The sequence below is a fragment of the Physeter macrocephalus genome, unplaced genomic scaffold (assembly GCF_002837175.3).
Source record: "Physeter macrocephalus isolate SW-GA unplaced genomic scaffold, ASM283717v5 random_17, whole genome shotgun sequence".
Lineage (NCBI taxonomy): Eukaryota > Metazoa > Chordata > Mammalia > Artiodactyla > Physeteridae > Physeter > Physeter macrocephalus.
This window is the reverse complement of record NW_021145302.1, coordinates 125509-150449: the sequence shown is the minus strand read 5'-3', so window position 1 is coordinate 150449 and position 24941 is coordinate 125509. Positions and strand designations below refer to the sequence as shown.

General features: G+C 59.0%; 1 protein-coding gene across 10 annotated transcripts in view; it reads left to right on the top strand.

The window, feature by feature from the left end:
- Positions 1 to 7524: 7524 nt before the first annotated feature.
- The window catches only part of GTF2IRD1 (GTF2I repeat domain containing 1), a 114313-nt gene continuing 96896 nt past the window's right edge, over positions 7525 to 24941 (top strand). For 8 of the 10 annotated variants that reach the window (XM_028483285.2, XM_055082106.1, XM_028483283.2 and 5 more), the window contains exon 1: positions 7525 to 7745. The gene's annotated coding sequence lies outside the window, so the exon portion shown is untranslated. Of the gene's footprint in view, positions 7746 to 15527; positions 15649 to 24941 lie in introns of all 10 variants that reach the window. The other 2 variants (XM_055082107.1, XM_028483286.2) reach the window with 1 other exon arrangement.

Here is a 24941-nt window from a genome sequence, read left to right as displayed (position 1 = left end):
GAGGATACAGAGAGCAGGGACGGCGGAGACAAGAGGCGCAAGGAGAGAGAGTCGCAGAGAGCAAGAGAAGTGAGGACCCCCCAGAGACAGAGAGAGACAGAAACACAGAGACAGAGAGAAACAGCAGCCCCTGAGAGAGCTGGGAGAGATAAAGGCTCAGGGAGAGAGAGATGACAGACAGCATCACGTGAAAGATGTAGACAGAGAGACGGAGACAGATTGAGAGAGAGACGGAGATGATACGGGAGAAGGAGAGACAGAGGCCAGGGCAGACACAAGGACATAGAAACAGACCCAGGTGCATATTTTGCTGGAGAGAGCTACATAAAAAGACAGCAACAGATGGAGAGTAACAGAGAGAGAGGGGGAGAAAACAGAGACCAGCAAGTCACGTGACAGCAGACAGATGAGGCCTTTTTCATCCATTCATTCATTCAGCAAATGTTTGTAGAGCCCTACTGTGGAGGGCTGGGTGCTGGGGACCCCGAGGCACACCAGGACCCCTCTCCATGTCTGTCCTCACATGATTTTAATGGGTGAGTCAGACAGGGACTGAATCATCACTCACCCAACGTAAAATTCCAATGGGAGCAAGTGTTCGGAGTTTCTCCCTGCTCTTTCCTAAGGGGCTCTGAGAGCCTTGGTGGGATGGGTGGCCGGGTCAGTGCGGTCAGAAAGGCTGAGATCTGGAGGATGAAGAGCTGACTTGGTTAGGCGTTGGGTTTAGAAGGTCTGTGTATGCAAAGGCCCACGTGCATGCCCTGATGCAAAAGCAAAGGCTTGGTTCCAAGGCCTGGACCAGACTTCCCCTTGGGAGATGGGGTGGTATGGAAGGCTGATGGGGGAGACAGGGAGACTCTGTGTGGTAAGTCTTCTCCTAGGGGTGCAGCAGAAAATCCTGGGGCGGAAAGGACTATTTCAGCATGTGCTGAGGCCCTGGACCAGTGGGCCCATGGCATGGATGCCAGACGGGGCTGTTGGTTTACTATTTCCCATGGGACCAGAGAGCGTGGCCTCGGCCACCCCCATTCCTCCTCGGGCTGAGTTGGGTACCCCCTCTGGCTCCAGCGCACAGGACCTCTTCATTGCTGCATACGCCACATCGCTGTGTGTTCATTGTTGGCTCAGAGCTCCCAGGGGCAGGTGGAGACTGGGTCTAAAGGATGCCTGCTACAGAGAGGGCGCTTTGGTGTGGAATTAGGGCTCTCCCATTGCAGGGCTGATCTGGCCCAGCCAGATGTCTGGCCTGACTGCTGGTCTGGCCACCGGCAGCCTGTGAAGGAGGAGCCAGACTGGAGTGCTGTGTGGCACAGGGGACGTGGCTATGGGCTGGAACTGTCTGGCTGAGTGTGGGCAAACCACAGATGCCAGCGCCTGAGCGACCCCTGGGGAACATGAAGGCTAGTGCTCCCAAACTTGAATGTGTATCAGAAAGACCTGAGGACTGGGCTCTAAAGTGCAAAGTTCCCAACCCCTCCTGTGCCCGAGCCAACACATCTCCAGGAAGGGTCTGGACCTGCGCTTTTTTTTTTCTTTTTCTTTTTTTTTTTTTTGGCCACCGTGCAGCATGCAGGATCTCAGTTCCCCAACCAGGGATCAAACCCTTGCCCCCTGCAATGGAAGCACAGGGTCTTGACCACTGGACCACCAGGGAAGTCCCTGGACCTGCGCTTTTAACAAGCACAGGGGAGGAAACTGAGGCCCAAGTCCCCCCGTCAGTAGCTGAGCTGAGATGGAAGATGCCACAACATGACCCCCAGTTCCAGCTCGTCCACTTGCCTCACCTGGTCCCTGCCCTTGTGTCAAGCACTAGGCTGGGGCTCAACTCACTAGAGGCCTTGGGCTATGTTAGAAACCCCCTCTGCAGATGAGAAGATTGAGGCTTGGAGAAAAGAAAGTACCCAAACAACACAGCTGAGCTTCAGTTCTTGCTGTGCTAGACTTCCAGCAGGGAGGGGGGCGCCTGGCTGCTCCGTGTCCTCTCTTCCCCGCACCCTCCATGGACACACACTCATAGCGGGAAGTCCCCCCAGAGCTTTTCTACTGACTTTGCTCTTTTCCTATGGTTTCTGGGGAAGTTGCTTTGAAATGTTTCCCCTTGTTTTTTCCTTTTCTGGCCCTGAAGTTGTTCTAAGTCTTCACTAATTTATAACTCTAAATTTGCTTAGCAGAGCTGCTGCCTGGTACTTGCTGGAAAGTCAAGCCTGCTGGTTCCCGCTGGGGGTGGGGGTGGGAGTGGGGGGCTGGAGGGCCAAGACCTGAGAAGCAGGGGCCCCTCGTGGGGGATGATGTGAGGGACAAAGGCTTTGTTCCCCCTTGTCCTACATCCTCCAAGTTGGGGCCCCGGAAGACTCACTGGCGGCCTCAGCCTAACTTCTGGGTGGGATGATGGAATTGTAACCTTGACCGTGTTTCTCAGGTACCTCCCTGAGCCTGTTTCTTCCACACAATGGGCTCGATGGAAGATGCTGAGCACCACACCTGGCTTAGAGTAAGCATTCAGTAAATGTTAGTTATTGTGGGTGTTTTTGGTTTTTGGTTTTTTTTTGGCTGTGCTGCGTGGCTTGCAGGATCTTAATTTCCCCAACCAGGGATTGAACCCAGGCCCACGGCAGTGAAAGCACCCAGTCTTAACCGCTGGACCATCAGGGAACTCCCATGTTATTGTTATTACTAGTATTTTTCCATGGTTGCTCTGTGGAGCAGGGAAGGGAGGGATGGAAAGTGGGGGCAGGGGGTCTAGAGGGGCTTCTCAGAGGAATCAGCAGATGAAGGGAATTTCGAGGCAGCTCCAGGACCTCCACTTCTGCTCTCATCCAGAGCAGCATATGGACTGAGCTTCTTTGCAAGAGTTTATTGGAAAAAAAGATTTTGCAACTTCAAAAGGGTTGGAAAATGACCCCACAGACCTGCATTGTCCGACACATGGCCACTAGTTACATATTAAAGTCTGTCCGGCCCAAACTGGGATGTGTTTTAAGTGTGAAATAGACACTGATTTCAAAGACTTAGTACAAGGAAAATAATGTAAAATATCTCAATTTTTAAAAATATTACAGGTTGAACACACTTTGGGTATGTTGGGTTAAATCAAATATACGACTGAAATGAACCTCACCTAGTTCTTTTACTCTTTCAACACGGCTACTAGGAAATTTAAAATTTCCTCCGTGGCGTGTATTTGTGGCTCATATTCTATTTCTGTTGGCCCGCGTGGCCGTACGCTACTTACCAGGGCCAAACCCCGGGGCCCGGGAGGCTGGGGCTGCAGAGCTTCCTGTGTCATGAAAGGAAGACCTCCCTGCCCCCCAGTTGTCTGCCCCAGCTTGCCAGGGTGCCCGAAATCCCAGCACTAGGGCTTTGCTTTCTGGGGTCTGGAAAGCTTGGAAGAAGGGAGATGATTTCTGCCCTTAGCCTTCTGGATGAGCCATGGAAAGAAAAATCTGGGAGGACAGGGCCCAGGCAGGGGATGAAAGGAGATGCCCGGAGGCCTGAGGGATGGCCCTTTGTTGGGGGAGGGGGTTGGAAGTCTGGGTCCCAGACTTGGGACTCCCAAGCAAGCCCATCACCAATCCTCTGCTCCTTCGCAGCCCTCACACCATCTGAGCACCCTGGCTGACAGGGATAACATTTAACATCAAGGCTTACAGATTCTCTGCTCACCTTGCCTGACCTTGTTTTATGGATCCTGCATGCTGCCTTGAAAGCACATTTCCATACATCGAATCTATTTTCCCTTTGGTTTCCATGATGGAATAAGAGATAGGTTGCTCTGAAGAGAAATAGGAGTAGTTAAATCCAGAAACCATTCAAGTCTCATTTTTAAAGCCTAGATAGTTATTATCAGATAAAATCATTCTTCCTGAAAATCCAAGGAAATCCACGGAGATGGCAGAAAAGAACGGCAGTTGGGGGGACTGGGAGTCCAGCGGTCCTTGCCTGCCACTCGCCGCTGGGCTGCTGTGGGTTGATCCTTTCCCTCTCGGTACTGCGGGCTGCTTACCTGTAAGATGAGAGCATTGGGCTCACCGTCCTCACCTTTGGTCCTCGTGTTCACATCCAAGGCAGCCAAGCCCCAGGCTCCCTCTGGGCTTGTGCCAGGGTTCAGAAGAGGGATACCCTGATGGAGATGGCTGGGCTGTCCTACTCACCACTCCCACCCCCACCCCTTGGAGTCTCACCTCCAAGGAACAAGGAGCCGGAAGTGGCCCAGAATCGTGGGAAAGGAAACAATGCACAAGGAGGTCAGGGATCCAGGTTGGGCCCAAACCCCCAGGAAGCAGAGGGCAGAGTCCATATGGCAGGTCTCTCGGGTGGCCAGTCTGCTGGTCAGAGACCCTGAATCAAACACACTGGCCCAGGAAGAAGAGACCGGCTCCTGCCTGGGAGTTCCTGGGCTGATGGGGAGACAGGACGCCCAGACGCACCGTCACTTCCACAAATGACCAACCATCCTACGTTCCCACCTGTGAAATGGGGACTGGCAGGCCCACCTGGTTAGGCGAACGAGGGCGTGGAAAGGGCTTTGTCATGGAGGCAATCCTGGGGCTTTGAGAGAGTTAGGAGGAAGGTGGAGAGAGGAGCCTTGGTTTCCACATCTGTGTAATAGTGGGGACCTGGCCAGGCCTGGGCGAGGATGGGGCAGGGCCAGTGCAAACGCGCTTCATAAAACTGGCAGGTGAAGTTCCTGTAGGTGGGAAGAAGCCACTGGCAAGGATTTCTCAACCAAACTCCCCTCTCTGCTTAAGGAGATGTTGCTGCCCTTCTCGCGAGAAGGAATTGAACTTGACAGAAATGTGAGTGTCCATGACCTTGTCCTTAGAAGGGCAGTCCGAGCAAAAACTCCACGTCTGACTTCGCCCCCAGATGAAACCAACAAATTTTCTAAATGAGAATTGCCCTTTGTTGAGCACCTACTATGCATCAAGCACTTTGCTGAACATTTTCCTGTATTACATGCCATTTAATCCTCCTGGCAATCTTATGAAGAAAGGACTATCTTTTTTTAAAATTTAATTTTTTTTTATACAGCAAGTTCTAATAGATATTAGTTACCTATTTTATACATATTAGTGTATATATGTTCATTTCAATCTCCCAATTCTTTCCCCCCTTGTGTCCATACGTTTGTTCTCTACATCTGTGTCTTTATTTCTGCCTTGCAAGCCGGTTCATCTATACCATCTTTCTAGTTTCCACATATATGCATTAACATACAATATTTGTTTTTCTCTTTCTGACTTACTTCACTCTGTACGACAGTCTCTAGGTCCATCCACTTCTTTACAAATGACCCAATTTCGTTCCTAAGAAAGGACTATCTTGACTCCATTTTACAGATGAGGAAGCTGAGGCCCAGAGAGGGCAACTCACTTGGCCTAGGACACAGCCAGTGAACGTGGAGCCAGCTGTCATACCCCAGTCACTCGCAACTGACCGGGGCCTGGACATGCCAGGCCAGGGCCTTCTGGCCTATCACACTGCCCCCAGTGTCTGCCTGGGTGAGGCTGAAGTGAGGCTGGCTGTTCCCACTGGGAGGAGCAGCCCAGAGGCAGGCCATGCCCTCCCAGCGCTCCACTTGTTTGTCTGCCGCTCTGGATTCTGCCTGCAGAGGGCAGTCCTGAGCACACACCAAGCCTCGGGTCCTTTAGGCCCCGGGGTCCAGAGGTTTCTGGCACTCTGCCCCTGGACTTGGGGTCCAGGAAGCATTCTGCCCAGAAGCCAACAGCTCAGCCAGCCAGCCCTTCCTGGGACCAGCTTCCCCTAGCTGGGCCCACTGAGGCCATGCCTAACCCCCAAAACCTCATGGGTCTGTGCAGATGTAATGGAGGGACCATAGGCCAGCAGGCAGAATGAGGGCTATGGAGAGGGTCCCAGCAAAGCCACGCACATGCTGCATGTCCCTAAGCAAGTCACTTCATCTCGTTATAAAACGAGGCCAATAATACTGCCTTGCAGGCTTCATGTAAGGAATGGTGATAGCCTAGGTAATATGCCTAGTAGATACAGGTGCCTAGTAGACGCTTAACTAGCAGTGCCCTCATCACTGTTATCTGCAGAGGCCACGCCGTGGTTCACTGAGAGGCTGCAGGAAGGGGGAAATGGAGGCTCTGAGGGGTGAACTGCCTTGCCCAAGGTCACACGGTGGTAAGAGCCAGGATTTGAAGCCACCTGGTCAGGCTCCAGACCCTGGCCTTTCCCCTTAGTCACTGCCACACCAGGGCCGGCACAGGGCGGGTGGGGATGTGAGTCTGAGGGGGACCACAAGACAGGGTGCTTCAAGGTGTCCCCAAGCCTCCCGGTGACAAGGAGGATGAGACAGTATCCCCAAGAGGCCGGGGCAGCATGGGATGGAGGGTATGACTGTGGCCTCATTCCCAATCCCCTGCTCTGGCTGATACCCTCTGTGGGCAAAGCATTCATTGGGCACAAGGGCCCCTCTGGGCTTGGCCTCGGGCTGGGCAGTGTGGACACAGCCTGCCAGGGGGACACCTGGCCAGCCAAGGTCAGCCTTTACCAAGGGCCCGTTGTGTGCCCGGCAGGGCCCCAGTGGGCTTTGCTAAGACCTAGTAGATTCTCAATCTGACTCTCTCCATCTAGGCCAGGCACTCCCTGGGGTTGGGGCCTGCCTGGTCTGTTTTCCTCCCCAAGGTGTCCAGCATAGCAAGGGCCTAGCACAGGGCTCAGGGCACTGCGATGAAGCACCGTGCTCCTCGTGATGAATTAAGATGCACGCTTTGCAGGGGATCGGAGGTGTGCTTCTGACTCCTTAGCACGGCTGGTATGGAGGAGAAGGGGGTGGCCTGGGTCGGGGGAATCAGGAGGGCTGCCCAGACAAGACGGGACCTGGCGTGTTCAACTGCATCTGCTGTGACCTTGGGCATGTCACTGCCTTCCTTTCCATCCCAGGGGACAAAGGCTGAAAGAGGCACCCGGGCCAAGCCACCGGGAAATAACCTGGGCACGGCAGGGGTGACCAGCCGTTGCACTTCCAGTTTCCCCAGCGCGTGGCGCGCCGGGCCTACGGTCGCTCCGGGGCCCTGGTGTCTCCCGGGGATCCTCCCGGCGCCCGCTGAGTGACCTTGACCCTCCGGCCCGGCTCCTGCGCCCGGGTCTCCCGGGGCCGAGCCTCGGCTTTCTAATCCGCCCCGGCCTGACCTGGGGAGGCAGAGGGGCGTCGCGGGCAGCCAGGGGGCGCCGAGGCCGCCCCTCCTGCGGGCCACCCTGGCGGCGGGCGCTGCGGCGGAGCGCGCTCAGGGCGCCGGGCGCGGGGCGGGGGCACGGCGCTCCCCCCGCGGTGCCCAGGCCGGGGCGCGGGGCGGGCAGGGCGGGCTAATCCCGTATGTAAATGGCAGCCAATGGAGGGTGGTGTTGCGCGGGGCTGGGATTAGGGCCGGGGCGAATGGCTGGCAATCTTACTGGGATTACAGAACAAAGAGCCTCCCTGCGCTCCCGCTCTCGGCTCCGCTCCCCGCGCCGCGCCCCGCCCTCCGCCGCAGCCCGCGCCGGGGGTGGGGGCCGCCGAGCGCCAGCCCCCCGGCCGGCCCGAGAGCCCCCGCCGGGCCCCCTCCCCGCCCAGCGCCCCGCTCTCCTCCCGCCCGCCCCCTCCGCCGCTCCGCGCCTCTCTCTCCCTCTCCTTCCCCCATTCTCCTGGATTAATTAAGGAGGCAGCGGCAGGAGTCTGAGTCCTGGCCGCGGGCCGGGGCCGGGGCGCCGCTGGCAGGAGCGCTTGGGGATCCTCCAAGGTAGGAGAAACTTTTGCGGGGGGCGGGCGCCGAGGCCCTTCTCCCCTCTCCTCCCCCCCCCCCGGGGCCCCCGCCCCTCCCCCTCAAGGTGTTACAGAATCTGGGTCCGGCTTTTGGGTGCATTGGGAGGCACGTGACTGGGATTATAATTCGGGCCGGGGGAGGGGAGGGACGGCCGCCCCCACCTGCCGGTGGGGGGGTGGCAGTCGGGAGCTGTCACCCCCCGGCCCTTCCGGAGGTAGGGGCGCCCGGGGCGGGCAGCGGGCGCCCGCAGGCTGCTGCAGTTGGCGAATGAGGTCAGTTGTGCTGCCCAGACGGCGGGCGCCAGTGTGGGAGCGGAGGGGGCTGGGAAGGCCGCGGCCCCCGCCCCCCAATTCCCCCCACCTCCGCCTTCCTCGGGCTGGGCCGGTCTCCTGGCCGGCGCCCCCCACTTATAGGCTGAGTTCAGGCAGGACTGAACAGGACAGCCAGGCAGGACCGCCCCGGCACAGTGGTTCCTGTTGGGGTCCCTGGGGAGGGGGCTGGCCTGAGTGGTGGCAGCTGAGCTTCTCGTGGGGTGGGGGGAAGGAGACTCAGAGGACGGCAGTGGGGGGTCGCAAAGCTTTCAGAGGGGCAAGTTGGGGATGCCCTGTCTGTGGGTGGTCTCTGAGTTCCCGCAGATGGGTGGGGAGGCCCCTGGAGCAGCCATAGGATGCTGGATGGGCTTTGGGTATGATGGGCTTAATGCCTTTCCTGGGTTCCCCAGCCCCTGCCTGTGGCCAGGGAGAGGGGTGATGCCCCGGCCTGGACCCAGGGCAGAGGGGGACAGTGCAGCTGAGAGTTCCGCCCTCCTGGCATTGCTGGAGGGGGCTCGAGCCCTGGACATCTGGCCCTGTGACCCAGGCTCCCAGGACTAGACCTGGGGTGGGAGGCTCCTATGTCCACATCACAGCCCAAGTGAGGGAGCTCGGCATGTAAGTGTCTCCTTGCCCGGCACGTGGGGAAAGCGATGGCCTTGGGTGGAGTATGGTACTGTTGATGTGGGGCGTGGGGCAGGCCCGGACAGCTTCTAGAGGAGTGGGCATTTGCGGGGGCTTCTCTTACTGCCCACAGCAGAAGGAAGGGGTGGCCAGAAGCTGCTCCGACCCCTCTGGCTATCGTCTCCCTCGTGTGTCTGGTTGCTCGGTGGCTAGGACAGCTGCTCCCTAGTACTGACCTGGGGCCTCCGGGCTGGGGAAGTGCCTCTGAGCAGCCCATTTATTTCAGCAGCGTCATTCCCAAAGGGTAAGGGCATCGATTATTTATTCAGAGTGAGAGGCAGTGGTGGTGGGGAGGTTGGTGGCTGCTGGCAGGGAGGGGCCGGGCACAAGGGCAGAAAGGATGGGGGCGGTCAGGTGGCCATCAGGAGTGGGGGTCCAGGAGGGTGGGAGGTACCCTCTGCCTTCTTCTGAACAGGGACCTGTGGACCAAGGGATAGGCCTGGCCCCAGGGGGACGGGATGTCAGAGCCCCCAGTCTGCTTCTGGGAGGTGGGGAGCTTAAGACCACACCCCATTCTGTACCCTGCTCCGAGGGTGACCTAGAAAGTTGTGGCTCAGACTCAAAGGGTCCCAGAGGACCCCAGCGGAGGAAGCGAGGCAGGGTTGGGACTCGGCCGCCACTCACTGACCACTCGTTCAAAATGTGGGTGGACTTGGGGGGGAAAAGGTTGCAAAACTGGGTCTGGGAAGGTAGCATTGTAGGGGCAGGCTTAACCTACTTAAGAGGACCGTTCTCTAGATGCTGGAGGAAGGGTCATTTATTTGCAGTGTGCTTTATCTGTTCATTTACGGCAGTCTCCCCGAGCTGGCTAGCCTTCAGACGTGGTTCCAGTTGTTTGATGCTTGGAAATAGTCGGAAAGGCAGACGTAATGATAGGGGTCTCGGAGACAGCTGTTCTTGCAGCCTCCCTGTCTCCAGCAGCCAGGGCGTCCCCAGTTCGGTAATGGCCCAGTTGTTGGAGACCCCGGGTGAGGATCTGAGGGTGATGTGGTGGGTGACAGCTTGGGGCTCTCGTGTCCTAAGCGTGACCTTGGAACCACAGACCACATCTGCCGGTCCATCCTCATTACAGGTTCTGCTTCGTGTCCTCTGGCTCTCGTCTGCCCACCCGCTGCCTCCTGGGCCCATTCTTTGAAACCTGCAATCTTGCAGTTTTCCTGAATGGCCTTTGCACGTGCAGTTCCCCTCACCTCAGAGGTTCTTCCCACCTGCGGGGGCAGGGCTTCCTTAAATGGCCCCACTTGGTGAGGATGGGGGATAAGAGCTGTAGAATTTGCCTTTTTCCTCTCCTCTGTCAGGACTCAGCTGGCTGTCATGTCCTCCAGCCGGAAGCCTTCCCAAACCTTCCCAGGACTGGCCAAGGTGCTACCTCTGTGTCCCCATGACATTCTGTCGTTCCCCTGTCCCAACGTTGATCTTCATCAAGAGTTACACTTCCCGGTTGTACTAGGGACAGGGCGGGGACTGAGGTTTGCTTTTGGTTCCGTGGTGCCCCAGGGCTGGTCCCCAAATACTTACTGAGTGAATGAATGAATGAAGTCCTGCCCCAGGGTCCGAATTGCTAAGCACATGTTCTCGTGTTCTTCCTGAATTCCCATCTCTGGGGCAGGTTCCCACAATGGTTGGAATCCCAGGGTCTTTCCCTGAGTTTCCTGCCCCACATCCTCTGGGAGGCTCCTCACCCCATCACCCCAGCCTGTGTCTCCCTCAAACCTGAGCCTTTGCTCCCTGAGCGTCATCCATCCAGCGTCTCTTGATCCTCCGACTCTCAGCCATTTGCGGACATCTCTCTCTTGGATGCCCTGCAGCCAGGACAGAGCCAGGTTCCTTGGGACACACCAGGAGGGTGTGCCAGCTCCAGGGGTTCTGTGGAGGCCTCAGGGGGCACTGGGGACAGGAGCTGCAGGGTTAATTCACAAGTCCCGGAGAGTAGAGTAAGACCCGGGACCGAGGGCTTGGGAGCCCCCGGGAGGATGTGGGGCCTACGAGATGTGACCCCTTATGGTGACTGGAAGGGAATTCCCGGCAGGAATTCACAAGCAGGGCAGGCTGTGGGAGGATAGTTTTATATGGGAGGAGTGAAGGAGGCAAACCTGGTCCCAAGACAGTGGCATGTCACCCCTTTGGTGACAGGGTGACAGTGGAGACTTCTGGGTGTAAACGTTGGGGTGTCCAGGGCGGTCCCAGGGGGAGCCAGCCTTGCTGGGCTCCCAGGTTCCTCATTTGCAGGATGTCTGGCTGGGACTGTTCCACTGGGGTCGATATTTCGTCACTTCAGACTTAGTGCTGTGGGTTATGTCTGAGGACGCAAAGAGGCTCAGAGCTCTGGGGGAGGATGGCGCAGGGGGCACAGCCCTTGTTCGCTTCGGGGTGAGTTGGGTTTCCTGAATGAGCTGGGTGAGGCTTTGCTTTGACCAGGCACGGGCTTGGGGTGACTGGCGGGGGTGTGCCAGGCAGGGAGCAGGACTCTCGCTCCGAGCTCCCTGCCTCCTGGTCCCGAGCTGGGCCTGGCTGACCCACAGCTATTTGTGTGCCCACCTGTCTCCCTCCTTCAGGACCACCTGCTCCGGGCTGCCAGATTTAGCCAGTTAAAAGAGGGACACCCGGTGACATTTGGATTTCGGATAAGCGACAGATAATGCGGTATTGGGGCTGTAAATGACACTAAAAATTTACTTCCTGTTTACCTGAAGTTCAGACTGAACTGGGGGTCTTGTGTTTTTTCTGGCAACCTTTCAGCTGCAGCCTCTGGGCAGTGAGATTGTTGGGGGCTAGGGAGGGACTCAGGGTGTGGCTGGGGCCTGGACTTGGGGTCAGGACTCAACCTGAGGGTCGGGGGATGGTCTAGAGCGAGTCTGAACCCAGCAGCGGCGATTCTGATTTCCTCGGTTGGGCTTTCTCCTGTCTGGGGTCCAAGCGTCCAGACCTCCCGTTAGGCCTGGGTCCGTGGGGCCTCAGGGATCCCCAGTCTGGGAGGCCCTGGTGTGCCAGAGTCTTCTGTGCCGCTGCGGTCCATACGGTGTCTTAAGAAGTGTTGGGAGGAGCAGGGAAGTTGCCGGGGTCGCCCTAGCTGACGCCGAATTAGGACTTGCAGAGCCAGGCCTGAGCCCTGGGAGGCTGTTTCTCTGGTGCTCCCCGCCCAAGGCTGGAGATTGCGCCTCTGGGGCCCCTGGTAGGGGAGGGTCCTTGTTGGGCTGGTCACAGGTTTGAGGGGTTGTCCCTTTAAAGGGATGCCGGGTGAGTACAGCACTCTGGTTGCTGGGAATTACGTCCCCGCTGCCATGCCGCCATCTGAGGCAGAAGCCCCAGCCCCTGTGTTGCACTGAGGCCCCTGGAATGTCGCGGGAGGGCCCAAGGCCAGGGAGTGACCCATGTCCCCTCCCCACAGCTGGCTGTGTGTTTGTGTGTAAAGTGGCGAGATGATGCCCCGGCTCTGCCCAAGCCCGATGGTGGTGCTGTGGTTTTGGGGGGTTCAGTGTTGCATGGTGGAGGCGCCACAGAGGGGTAGGTGGGTCACACTGCTGCAGGTCTGGAGTGGAGACGGGGTGGGAAGCCAGAGGCGAGAGGTCCCAGCTTGAGGGCTTGGGGTCCTGGGCAGCTCATAGGCGCCCGGCCTGGCTGTGTGGTTGGCGAAGGAGGGACAGCTGAGGCCATGTCCCTTCCTGGCCTGTAGCTGGAGGAGACCCTTCAGGCTGCTTCTCTCCTGGAGGCTTGGGCAGGGCCAGGCCTGTTTGCTGGTGGGGTCTAGTGGGGTCTCAAGGTACGTTTTCTGGCTACTGGCAGAATTGCCCTATGGGGGGCTCTGTATCTGTCCATCCATCCATCGGTCACTCCACAAGCTAGTGAGAAACTTGCAGAGGCACCAGGTCTGCGGGGTCTCAGGTCCTGGCATCCAGCCCCAGGCTGGCACGTAGGAAGGGCTCACCCCACGTGTTGTCATATATATTGTCGAGAGATGAGGAATATCTGGTGAAATGCCTAGGGCTTAAGTGTGCCGTCCAAGGAACTCGACCAATGCATGCATTCACATAGCCCAGCCCCTGTCAAGACATAGAACATTCCATCCCCCACAAAGTTTCTCTCAAGCCCGTATGCAGCCAGCCCCCTCCCTTCCCCCAGCTCCTGGCAACCCCTGATCTGGTTTCTGTCTCTATGGCTTCGCATCCTCCAGAGCGTCACATAAATGCAATCACGCGGTATGCAGCCTGCGTCTAGCTTCTTCCATTCCACCTAATTCATTGTCGGGGCATCCGGAGATGGTCCTTTTGGTGGCTGAGTAGTACTCCATGGCATGGCTATACCACAGAGCTCTGCCACTCTTCTCGTGGAGGAGAGCTGAGCTCCGGCTTGGGGCTGCCCAGAGGAGGGGGTATCTTTTCCTCATGTTCACAAAGACACCCCCTCCCCACCCGCTTTGAGAGCCGAGCCTGAGCCAGGATCGCTGCACACTTCTGTCCGCAGAGCTGGAATTTCATCCTCCGTTTCTGGTGACTTGCACAGACGGGGAGCTCCCGATGAAATTACACCTGCCTGCGGCCGCCCTCAGGGCTGCAGTCTTCCACCCACCCATCGACCAGGTGGCTCCCTGGACAATTGATGCTCTGGGGGAAGAGGGTGAACCTGAAGGGAGGGAAGCTCTCTGTGCCCGGTGGTGTCTTGCCCATCTCTGTGTGCCCCACTCCCCCAGGAGTCTGGGGGTTTCTGGCAGTGAGTCCCTGGTCTCCACTTCTTCTGTGGCTCTATAGTTTGGGATACAAATTCTGTGTTTTCCTGAAACAAGCGGATATGGAAGGAGGGCAGGCAGGAACATGATTTAGGGTCAAACAGAATGGGACTGTGTGACCTCGGGTGAGTGACACCACATCTCTGTGCTTCGGCGTGGTCCTCTGTGAACAGGAGAACAGAGCATCTGGTTTCCAGGGCCAGCGTGAGACTCAGCAGGGGTCACACAAGCCGCTGGGCTTCCACAGAGCCCTGGAGAGCACGGGACCCCGCGGGGGAAGGAGGTGGGGACATGCGGGCTTCCAGCACCCTGTGTCCCCCTCTGAGTTAGAGTAGGGCCACTTCTATCCAAGTTACCTGTTAGGGCTCTAAATAAAATGTTCGTTGACAAACATCTGAGACCCACAGTTGGCTGTGGCTGTTCTCCTGAATGTTCGTGTGGGCGGCGGCACTGAGATTTCGGTTGGTCACAGAAGCTTCTGGTCAGGCCGATTCCAGCTCTGCCGCCTGCCTGCTGCGCGTGGCTTGGATGGCTGCCAGGCAGCTGAGCCTCAGTTTGACCATCTAGAAAACCGAGGCAGCACTGCCTGTGGGCTCATGAATGGCGGTCCCTGAGTGAAGGGGGGCCCCCCCAGGGGTCGTGGCTTCCTAAGGAAAGGGAACACCGTGGGTGACAGCAGCATGGCCTGCATGGGTGTTTTGAGAGATCTGGGGGGCTTTAACTGTTTCTTGTGAGGAAGTCATTGACTTTTCCTGATGAGCCAGCTGCGCCCCCCCTCCACCCCACCATTGTCCCCTCCCCCATGTCCTCAAAAGCTGGACCCCTGAGTCCCACGCCTGGGCTGTGCTCGGTGGAGGGACCATGGCAGGCTAGCCCTGTGCAGAAGGGCCCTCGGGTGCCCCTGGGTGGCTCCCTGGAGCAGGCAGGACTCCTGCCTGCCCACCCACCCAGCCAGCTCCAAGGTGGTCCTGGCGGGCTCCAAGGGGGTCTTGTGACTGGGCCCATCTGGTGTCTCATGTTTATCCAGGAGCTGGTTTTTCAGGTGTGGTGGCTTTCAGCAGAGAGGCCCAGCTTGGGAAAGGTAGGGCCTCTGGGAAGGAGCTAGGTGCCCCTGTTCTCCATGTGTACCCTGGCTGGGGGTGCAGCCCTCTGGGTGGATAGGCTAACCACATCCTCCCTCTGATCCTGGTCCATTGGCCACCCGCCCACCCGGAGCCAGCCACTGCCTCAGATGCTCTGTTCTCCGCACATCCAGGGCGGGGAGATAGATGCTCCAGGATGCCCCGGGTGGGAGGCCAGTGCCCCTCCTTGGGGGCAGGCTCCTTTGGCTGCCTTAAAGCTTCCCCACTTCCCAGCAGGGTGCCATTTAGCCATCAGAGCCTTTGAAACCAGACAGGCAAGGGTTCGAGCCCCAGTTCTACCCCTCACCTGCTGTGTGACTTCAGGCGAGTGACTTTACCTCTCTGAGCCTCATCTGAACAAATGAGCGTGGTTATCCCTGCACGACAGGGTTCTTGGGAGGATCCGCGTGTTCGGCTGGGAGCAGCTGGTCCCCATCGCGGTGAAGAGCGTTTTCTCAGCTTGTCACACGATGATCCCAGAGGCTGGCCCTTGGAGAGCTCCAGGCCTGCCCAGAGAGGGACTGGACGCCGTCCTCCCCCTCTCTGCTCTTGCCTCCTCTGCCCACGGAGCGTGGGCTGTGCCGTGCCTGAGTCTCTGTTTCCGTAAGCTGGGAAAGCCCCAGGGGTAGAAGTGCTTAGTCCCCTTGGCCTGTCCACCTCTCAGACCCTTGGGTGGGTGATCAGGCATCCTGATACCAAGCCCACCTTGGTGCTGGGCTACCCGGGGTACGGGCCCCACCGTGCTCCCCAGTGGGCCTGAGGGCAGCCTGCAGGAGGTGACTGGAGGACAGGTGGGATACAAGGGTAGTCTGGGGTGGGTTCTTGCGGGTCCCAGCTTGGACGTCACTTCCCTCCGGAAGCCTTCTCTGATGTCCCCTCCCGGGTCTGTGTTAAGTGCCCCTCCTCTGTGTTCCTACAGCTCAGCGCTCCTCACCTGCTGTGTTCCAACTGGCCTTGTGCTTGTCCGTCTCCCTCCCACGGGTCAGGGCCGTGCTGCCCCGTCCCTCCGCATCCCTGCCCCCAGCTCGCTGCCTGACACGGTGAGTGTCCTGTACCAACTTGTTAGGTGAATTAGAAGCAAGCTGGGTGCCGGGACATTTGGGGCGGGGCCTTGGAAGGTCAAGGGGCTTTTCCACCCTTCCGTCCCAGCTCTCCCAGGCTCACCCCATCGTCCCCAGTTGCTGCCTCTGCTGGCCTGGCTGTGCCTCTCAGAGGCGTCCAGAGGGTAATGGCGACGGTGGCGGGGGGCACTGCGTGCAGACCGGTTTGGGGGGCTCCCCCTCCGTGAAGGGCAGCTGGTGCGTGTGGAGAGAGCGAAGCCTCAGCACAGTTAATCGCCTGGACTATTTAGACACGCGCTCTTGTGTGTGCACGTGCGTGTGCGCACATCTGCGTGGTGATCCAGAGGCCGCTGGCCGCGACCGTGCCCGGTAACTTGACGTTTAGCTGAGTCCTGACCACCAGCCTCAGACACGTGCCGCCCAGCGTGCGGAGCCCCTCTAGTCCCGGCAGGTGGCACAGGGACGAGACCATCAGTTAGGAGCGTGTTTGGCTCCAGGTAATAGAAAACCCAAGTACAGAGGCGTAAACCGAGAGGGGTTTATGTATTCCCCCCAAGAAGAAGCCTGTGGGTAGGTCCTCAGAGCCTCGGGTTGGGGCTCAGTGGTGCCTTCAGGGACTTTGTTCTCTTCCTCTCTAGCATGTTGGATTTTTTTTTTTTTTTGAAAATTATTTCCTTTAAAATGCACACTTCAGGACTTCCCTGGTGGTCCAGTGGTTAAGACTCCGTGCTTCCCCTACAGGGGGCCCGGGTTCGATCCCTGGTCAGGGAACTAAGATCCCATGTGCTGCACGGTGCGGCCAAAAAAAAAAAAAAAAAGTAAAATGTACACTGCAGTGTGTTTTCATATATTCGTAAAGTTGTGCAGTGTTCACCATGGTCTAATTTCAGAGCATTTCATCACTCCAAAAAGAAGTCCTGACCCATTAAGTAGATCCACACACACACCCATTCCCTGGCAACCAGTCGGGGTCTGTCTTTCAGGATGTGACTTCTGCCCAGGGCTGGGGCCCAGAGCTTCTGTGGGAGCCCCCGTGCCACCTTCCTCAGGCACCCTTCTCCCTCCCCTACTCCTGAGCCTCCTGGATGGGGTGTGCCACAACCCTTAGAGCTGGAGGGGACCTCGGGATACGTTGACCTCTTGTCCTTTTCAGATGGAGAAGCCGAGGCCCGGGGCTGGGAAGACATGTGGCTAAGGTCCCAGAGTTACAAGAATCAGGATCCAAAACCACATCTCGTGACTCTGGGTCCAGGGCTCCCTGTCCTCCTGCAGGTGCCCCGCAGCCTCCCCGGGCTTCCGCTTCAGGAGGCTGGGTGGACGCGTTGAGGCAGAACAGCTGGCCGGAGGTCTGGGGGCAGACCGCGGTGAGGGGTGGGGGTAGGGGAGTGAGAGTGGTCGGGGTATGGGAAACACCCCAGAGGCGGAGAGAGGAGAGTCCACAGCGGGACCTGGTGGCTGTAGATTCTGCTCGGAGGCAGGAGGCTGCTGGGCAGCTGATGCAATGGGGTGTAGGCTGATGGCCCCTGGGACCAAGCAGGAGAGAGGGGCACCGATTTCTGCCCCCGGGAGCTTGTGGTGTCACCTCGGGGAAACCTCAAGCCTCATCACGTGTCCAGGTACATCCCAGCGGGCACCATCCTTGGGGTCTGTAGAATGGGGCGGACGAACTGGAAGGACTGCCTAAAAAAGAGACCCCTGGAACCCCGGGGGCAGGTGGATATCATGGGTAGTGACGCTCCTGGTACGGGTGGACCCAGTCTTGGTGCTGCAGGTGCTACGTTTATCTGGTGTAATGTTGAGCCACTGCCTGCGTGGGCCGCGTCCGTCCTCGTGGCACTGCCGAGAGCTCTCGAGACTTCCGCGAGCACGTGGGGTGGTGGGGTCGTGGGCGTGGCACGGAGCTGGCGCTGGCTAAGAGGCAGAACAGCTGGCCGGAGGTCTGGGGGCAGACCGCGGTGAGGGGTGGGGGTAGGGGAGTGAGAGTGGTCGGGGTATGGGAAACACCCCAGAGGCGGAGAGAGGAGAGTCCACAGCGGGACCTGGTGGCTGTAGATTCTGCTCGGAGGCAGGAGGCTGCTGGGCAGCTGATGCAATGGGGTGTAGGCTGATGGCCCCTGGGACCAAGCAGGAGAGAGGGGCACCGATTTCTGCCCCCGGGAGCTTGTGGTGTCACCTCGGGGAAACCTCAAGCCTCATCACGTGTCCAGGTACATCCCAGCGGGCACCATCCTTGGGGTCTGTAGAATGGGGCGGACGAACTGGAAGGACTGCCTAAAAAAGAGACCCCTGGAACCCCGGGGGCAGGTGGATATCATGGGTAGTGACGCTCCTGGTACGGGTGGACCCAGTCTTGGTGCTGCAGGTGCTACGTTTATCTGGTGTAATGTTGAGCCACTGCCTGCGTGGGCCGCGTCCGTCCTCGTGGCACTGCCGAGAGCTCTCGAGACTTCCGCGAGCACGTGGGGTGGTGGGGTCGTGGGCGTGGCACGGAGCTGGCGCTGGCTAAGGTCCAGGTACCCACCACGCACCTTGGGGAGCCAGTTCAGAGCTATGTCAGTCCCACCAGGAGGGTTCTCGCTCTGCAGGCCTTGGAGGGCCAGGACCCTGGAGCCCAACGGGAGGGGACCTAGAGATGCCAGGGGCAGTGCCTGGGACCCCTCCCTGCCGGCCTGCCCCTCTGCAGGGACGGAACTTTGGAAGAGGAGTGCTTTTCTCATCCCAGGCTTCAGACAGGGTTTCTTTTTTGGAAATGAAATCAGTGGCCTCCTTGCTCCCATTTTCTTGGCTTGGCGTCTGCTGCTGCAGACGTGAGGGCAGACTGGGCGACCCCACGTCGCGGAGGGCTGACAGCTGCCAGAATTCTCCTCTACCGTCTCCACAGCTCACCCCGACATCCCGGAAGGCCTGCGATCTTGGCACCGCCCTCCGCCCTGTTTTTGGCTCAGAAAATTACATCTGCGTATCTGTAGGGTCCCTTCTGGTTGTCAGGACCCATGATGACTCCGGGTGGCCCACCTTGGGCCTCACCGCAACCCCAGAAAGGAGGCCCGGCCCCTGTCCTGAAGCCCCTCACTCTCTTGAGGGAGGCAAAAAAGACAGTTTGGAATAATGAACCAATGGAGGACCCCTCAGCCTTTCTGCAGATACCCACACGCCAGCCACTGGGCAGTGAGCCGTGCTTGGGGGGCTGCTCAGGGGAGGTGTGTGGGTGTCGGGCACATGTTTGCCTCTGGCAGACTTTGCTTTGAAGCTGGCCCCGAAGTCTTCCTGCTGTGTGGCCTTGGGCAAGCTACTCAGCCCTTCTGAGCCTCTGTGTCCTCATCTGTCAGATGGGTAGAGTTGTGCTTGGAGGGTTGCTGCAGGGGGTTGAAAGAAGGTTGCTAACAGCACAGCACTGGGTGGTCACACATGGCTGCTGATAAGGATGGCCGTACTGTGAGGCTTCATGGAAAAGTGAGGTTCAGCCAGGACCCAGGCCAAGGTGGGATTTGGATAGAAAGGCTCCGTTGGGGCCTGGCTCTCACCTCCCACCACTGCTCTGTGAGGAAGGAAGGAGCAGGGTGCCATAGGTGTCTACGGGAGGAGGAGACTGAGGCCCAGAGAGGGCAAGTAGGTTGCCCTACGTCACACAGCCTCGGTAGGTGGCACACGGTCAGTTAGACCCAGATCTCCCAAGGGCTGGCCCTGTGCACGCTCCCGAGACCACGGGCTTTTGGAAGTGGGGGCTGCCCGTCAGCAGTGATCGGGCCCTAAGGGGGAAATGGTGTGACCTGGGCTGGGTTCCTCCAGGCTCTCCCCGTCCCTGGGGTTGGGAGAGAAGGGCAGGCACGGGTCACTTTATTGAATCACATCACCGGGCCGGAGCTTTAGGGGAGCCCCAGGTTGTCCCCGGTGGATCGAGGTAGCTAGGCTCCCCTCGCCCAAGTGAGGGTGGAGATGGGGGCATGAGTTTGGAGAAGGAAGTGGTGTCTGTGCACCAGCCTGAGTACACACAGGAGGGGAGGGCCAGGGAGAGGAGCGGGAATGTGGCCTGGAGCCCTGGCTCCCCCTGGCTCGTGCGGTGGAGGGCGGGTCACCTACACGCTGGGCCTCAGCTGTCCAGTGTAGGGTGGATGATGATCTAGATCCTGCCCCCCTCCCAGAGCGCAGGGGCCTCGGATGTGATGGTGTGGGAAAGCAGCTGTGGCCGGGGAGGGGTGATCCGCGTGCACCTGTGTGTGGGAGCCTGTGAGCGTCCAGCCGCAAAAGAATGTGTCTCATCCCCTGGGGACCTGGTCACTGATGTGAACCAACCCCCTGATCCTGCAGGGGCAGGGATTCACCGTGACACCCCCAGGATGGACCGCGCGGCTCCATCTTCCCCGTCTGGTGGCGTGCCTCGTCTAGAGCACACAGTGGGTCTGCAGGTGATACTTACCTATTTGTGAAAGGAATGAATGGGACTTGGGGCCCCAGCACGTGTCAGCCATGAGATGTGTGTGTGAGTGTGTGCAGACAGAGGGTGCAGGGACCTGGGGAGGCAGCAGGTGCAGTTGACAAATACCTGATGAGTGGACCTCTGAACGGGGGTGGCCTCCTCTCTCATGAGTGGGTCACCATTTATAAGCTTTGGCTTCTCTTTCCCCACCTGGGAGCTCTGGGGTGGGAACTGGGCCTGAGTCACCCCAGTTCTGGGTCCATGTCATAACAGGTGCAGTGAAAATACTGTGCAATTAGTTAGGGTCCTGTGGCATCCTTCAGGTGGATAAGGGGCTCAGGGGGGTGGACAGGCCCAGGACTAGGACTGGGGGAGCCCCCGGAATGGGGAGGGCAGGAGGAAAGGGTCCTGGAGTGTATGTGGTCAGGATTTAAAGGAGCCAGGAACAGGGGACTTCCCTGGTGGTCCAGAGGGATCTCTGCGCTCCCATTGCAGGGAGCCCGGCTTCAATCCCTGGTCGGGGACCTAGATTCCGCACGCATGCCGCAACTAAGAAGTCCGCCTGCCGCAAATAAAGATCCCACGTGCCGCAAGGAAGATCCTGTGTACTGCAGCTAAGATCCCTGCGCAGCCAAAATAAATAAACAGATAGATAGATAAAGCATTTTAAAAAATAGAATGAAATAAAGGAGTAAGAACAAGAGGGTGAGGGGGCTGGAGGGCATCCAGGTTGGGGGTGGTGCCTGTGGACAGGCCAGAAATGAGGAAGGGGTGTTGAGGGGGCGGGTGACTCAGATGACCGCTCTGGAGTAGATCAGGGCAGGTATAGAGGCCAGATGCCGGGGAGGGGTCGTGGTGGCCCTTCCATCTGGAGCGGAGAACTTCTAGCCCAAGTTCTGCACTTACAGATGGGGAAACTGAGGCTCAGAGATGGGTGGTGCCCAGGCTCCACTTCAGGGTGTCATCAGGAGTCAGAAGCTAGGATCCTTCCGATGGGTTCCTGGGACCCTTGCTCCACACCCCTGGTGGCTCACAGGTCAGGGGGCCGGGTTGAGTAGAAGCCAGAAACAGGAGGAAGGAGGGCGGGGCTGGGTTGCCAGTTGGGGTGGGGGCCTGTGAGCGAGCCCAGCGGCCCTATGAGCTCACCCACAAGTGATTAGCTCTCTTCCGCCCAGCCCTGTTCCGACAAGACGGGGCCTGGTGCTTGCTCCGCGTTCACGTTTCTCATCCTTCTGAGAAGGCCTGTTTACGTCTGGCAGGGGGGCTCTCGGGAGATGCGCTCGCCCCAGGGGCTGGCGCCACCGAGCTTCTTCCCACCGTCTCCTGACACCCAGCCCCCAAGCTCTGCAGATGCCTGAGAAGCAGTGCTGCCACTCAGCTCAGTGATGAGCTGCCCAGGGTCAGCCAGCTCCCTGATGCCCAGCTGAGTGCCAGGCCTGCATTTCCCACCCAAGTCCCCCCAGCACGTAGGGGAACAGAAGCGCCCTTGTGCTGCCCGTCAGGAGCCCCGGCTGAGCTGACCTGGAGATGGTGAGACAGGGGACGTCAGGGGGAGACAGCCACTCAGCAGGTGACGTCAGCGCGAAGCCGTCATCACCGTCATCTCCGAGCCTGTGGGATCTCCAGGCCTGAGCCAGACACTTTACACACGTGATCTCACGCGTGATCCTGTCAATGCTGAGAGCGGCGCATTTGGGGGTGCCATTTTGCTCAGGAGGAAACACGTGGAGAGTTTAGGTGCCCAATGGAAGCCGCAGGCTGGTGATGGCTGGGTGGACTCCTGATCCCAGCTTTGGTTGACCCCAAAGCCCAGGCACTTCCCCCCCTCCTCACGCCGAGAGGGGCAGACGGGGCAGCAGGGGGGACTCAGGCCGGCCGGGTGCAGGTGTGGTAGGGTTGGACGTGCCGGCGCAGGGCCTTGGATGCCAGGGATGGTGGAGTCTGGCTCAGCTTGGTTTTGCCTCTCCCTCACTCTTCAGACTTCTGGTTCCTTTTAGTGACTCATTCATCCACCCAGCAAGTATTATGGACTGCCCGCTGTGGTTCTGGGGGACAGCCGTGAACAAAACAGAATCCCCTCCCCACGTGGGCACGTCCTGTTGGGGAGGCTGGTGAGACCAGCACTCTCTCTGCCTCCCCGGCTGGTCAACTTTGGGTCCAGCCTCCGCTGACTGGCACACACCTTCCCGTCCGATGGAAAGAAGCGGCCGTGGGGTCGGCACTCTTCATTGTCCTGGATTGGCAGAGGGTTTGGCACAAGGGTTCTTGGGCCTGTGTCCTGAACTCAGAGGCTTTGGGGTCCATCTGGAAGGACCCGGGAGGCCTGGTCCCCAGCGGAGACTGTGTCTCCATCCCAACCGATTGGTTCCAGGTTTTCTCATCCTAGAGGATGAAGGCCTTTTGAGCCCTCCCCACCGCTCCTTCTGTACCTCCTTTCTCGCCCACACCCCACGGCCTCCACCTGCGTCCACTCCTCAGCCCTCTACATCTGCTCCCCCGGGGTCACCCATTTGCCGCGCCTCCCACCCCCGTTTTTGTGTTCCTCTAGGCTCCTTGGCCAGCCTCCTGACCTCTGACCTCCACCCTTTTCCCCTCCCCTGACTCTCTGACTCTCCCTTGTCCTCAGTGCCCCTGATTTCTCCCACTGTGTTCTCCCTGGCACGCTAGGCCTTTGCTAGTGCCCTGCCACATGTCTTGCAGATCTTGTCCCTTCTGCCCAGAGCTCCAACCAAGCCCAGCCCCTGATCACCCACGGGTTACGGGTGTCCCTCAGGATCCCAGAGTCAGCCTCTAGGCCTCCTGTCCTCCAGCCTCCTCCCTCTGTTCCCTGCTGAGCTGGGGACACCCTCATCCGCTCTATCAACAGAACCAGAAACCCGGGTGTCACTCCAGGCGCCTCCCTCTCAGGACACCCCCATCCACTCAGTCACAAAGCTCTGCCCTGCTCAGTGGTCACATCCATCCCTCTCCTCTGTCCCACTGCCATCATCTGCCTCAGACGTGGCCATCCCTGGCCTGGACTGTTGCAGAAGCTTGGTAGCTACCAGTTCCCCATCTCCAGTCCTGCGCCCTGTAGTTCACCTGCCAGGACCCCCTAAACTAACCTTGTCTTGCCCCCGCCCCAGACCTGCTGGTGGTTCCCACCCCTTAAACGATGACCTTCCAAGGTCCTTGACCTGGCCCCAGCAACCGTGCCCTCGTCTTCACCCACCACTTCCTGCCCTGCCCTGGACGTTCCAGCCACGCAGAGCCAGGCCCGTCCCCACTCAGCCCAGCGCTCAGCTCAGGCTCGACCAAGACACATGGGTGGCCCTGGCTGGTGGTTGGGTTTCCTGAGCAGCCGGTAATTTGGCTTTCCTTCAAAGATCCTGCCGTATGTGCTCAGCATTTTATTCCAAGGAGGTGGGCCCTGCGGGGGGGCAGAGCAGTCATCCCCCTTGTAGGTGAGCGGCGCCTGGGTATTGCCGCCCTGGCTTTGCTCCTCCCCTGCAAACTCCTGCTCGCACGTGACATGACACTGCAGTCAGCTTGGGTATCGCCTCCTCCAAGGAGTCTTCCCTGATTCCGCCTTCCACCATCCTGTGCTTCTTGTGTGTCACTTTTTACCTTTGACGGAAGTATAATTTACTTAACAGTAAAATGAATAAATCTTAAGTGTCCAGCGTGATGAGTTTTAACCTATGGATATGCCCCGTGTAACCACCACTCAAATCAAGAAGTGTCACCCTGTGCTCTAATCTCTTTTTTTCTAAGTCTGTTTTATTGTAAATATCCTATCTCCTCCCAGCCTGGGACTCTCTCGAGGGCAGGAACACCTGCTGTCTGTCCCAGTGCTCTGTGGAATGAAGTGTGATGGTTTTGGCCTGTGTGCACATATGGGTCATGTCCCCACATGCATGACCGTGAGTTGGGGGCGGGGTGTGGCAGAGGCTGTGCCCGTGGGAACTGGTGCATTTTGAGCCTGGCTGGGGCCCCTGCTGCGAGGCCAGATGCCCCCTCCTCAGCTGGGAGACTGCCTGAGCCCGCTCCCCAGCCCAGGGCCTCCGCAAGGAGCAACGCCCCGCCCAGAGAGGCCCCTGCCGGCTGGCAGCCTGGAGATTAGTCTCCAAGGCCACGACGCCAGTTGCCATGGGCACGCGGGCCGAGTCAGGATTGCGATTCCTCATCCTGGTCACGCAGGCGGTGGCCGCCCCTGCCCGCCCGCCAGGAGCCGGGCTTTAAATAACGAAATGGAAACCTGACCTCCGGGGAGCTGTCTGCCCACCGGAGCCTGGCCTCCCCTCCCGCTGGGACAGGCCCCCGAGGCGACCCAGACACCCGCACGCTGCCAACAGCACCTGCCCCGTCTCCTCTGGGGCAGAGCCTGGGTTTCGGGGTTCCCTTCGTTGGCTTCGCGCCCTGAGCACAGGTGTGGCCCTAGCCTGGTCCTCGGGAGCCGGCTCTGAGAAGAGAGCTCACCTTCATGAGCCCCCATCGCCACCTGAGACGGCTAAAGCCCCGCCTTCCAGAATCCAGGGCTCAGCAGGGGCGCGGCTTCCCACGGCCAGGCCCCAGCTCCTCCTCCAGGCGGAAGGCGGGGAAGGCAGAAGGCCTCCCTCCTTTCCCCGGGAAGCAGCGTGATGCACGTGTCTGCCCTTTGCCCGGGCCTGGGCTGCTTTCCTGTCCTGGGGGTGGGGCAGCACGTGGGTTGGTTCTTTCAAAAAACTTTTTTTCTTTAAGAATGAGGTTTCTGGGGCTTCCCTGGTGGCGCAGTGGTTGGGAGTCCGCCTGCCGATGCAGGGGACACGGGTTCGCGCCCCGGTCCGGGAGGATCCCACGTGCCGCGGAGCGGCTGGGCCCGTGAGCCATGGCCGCT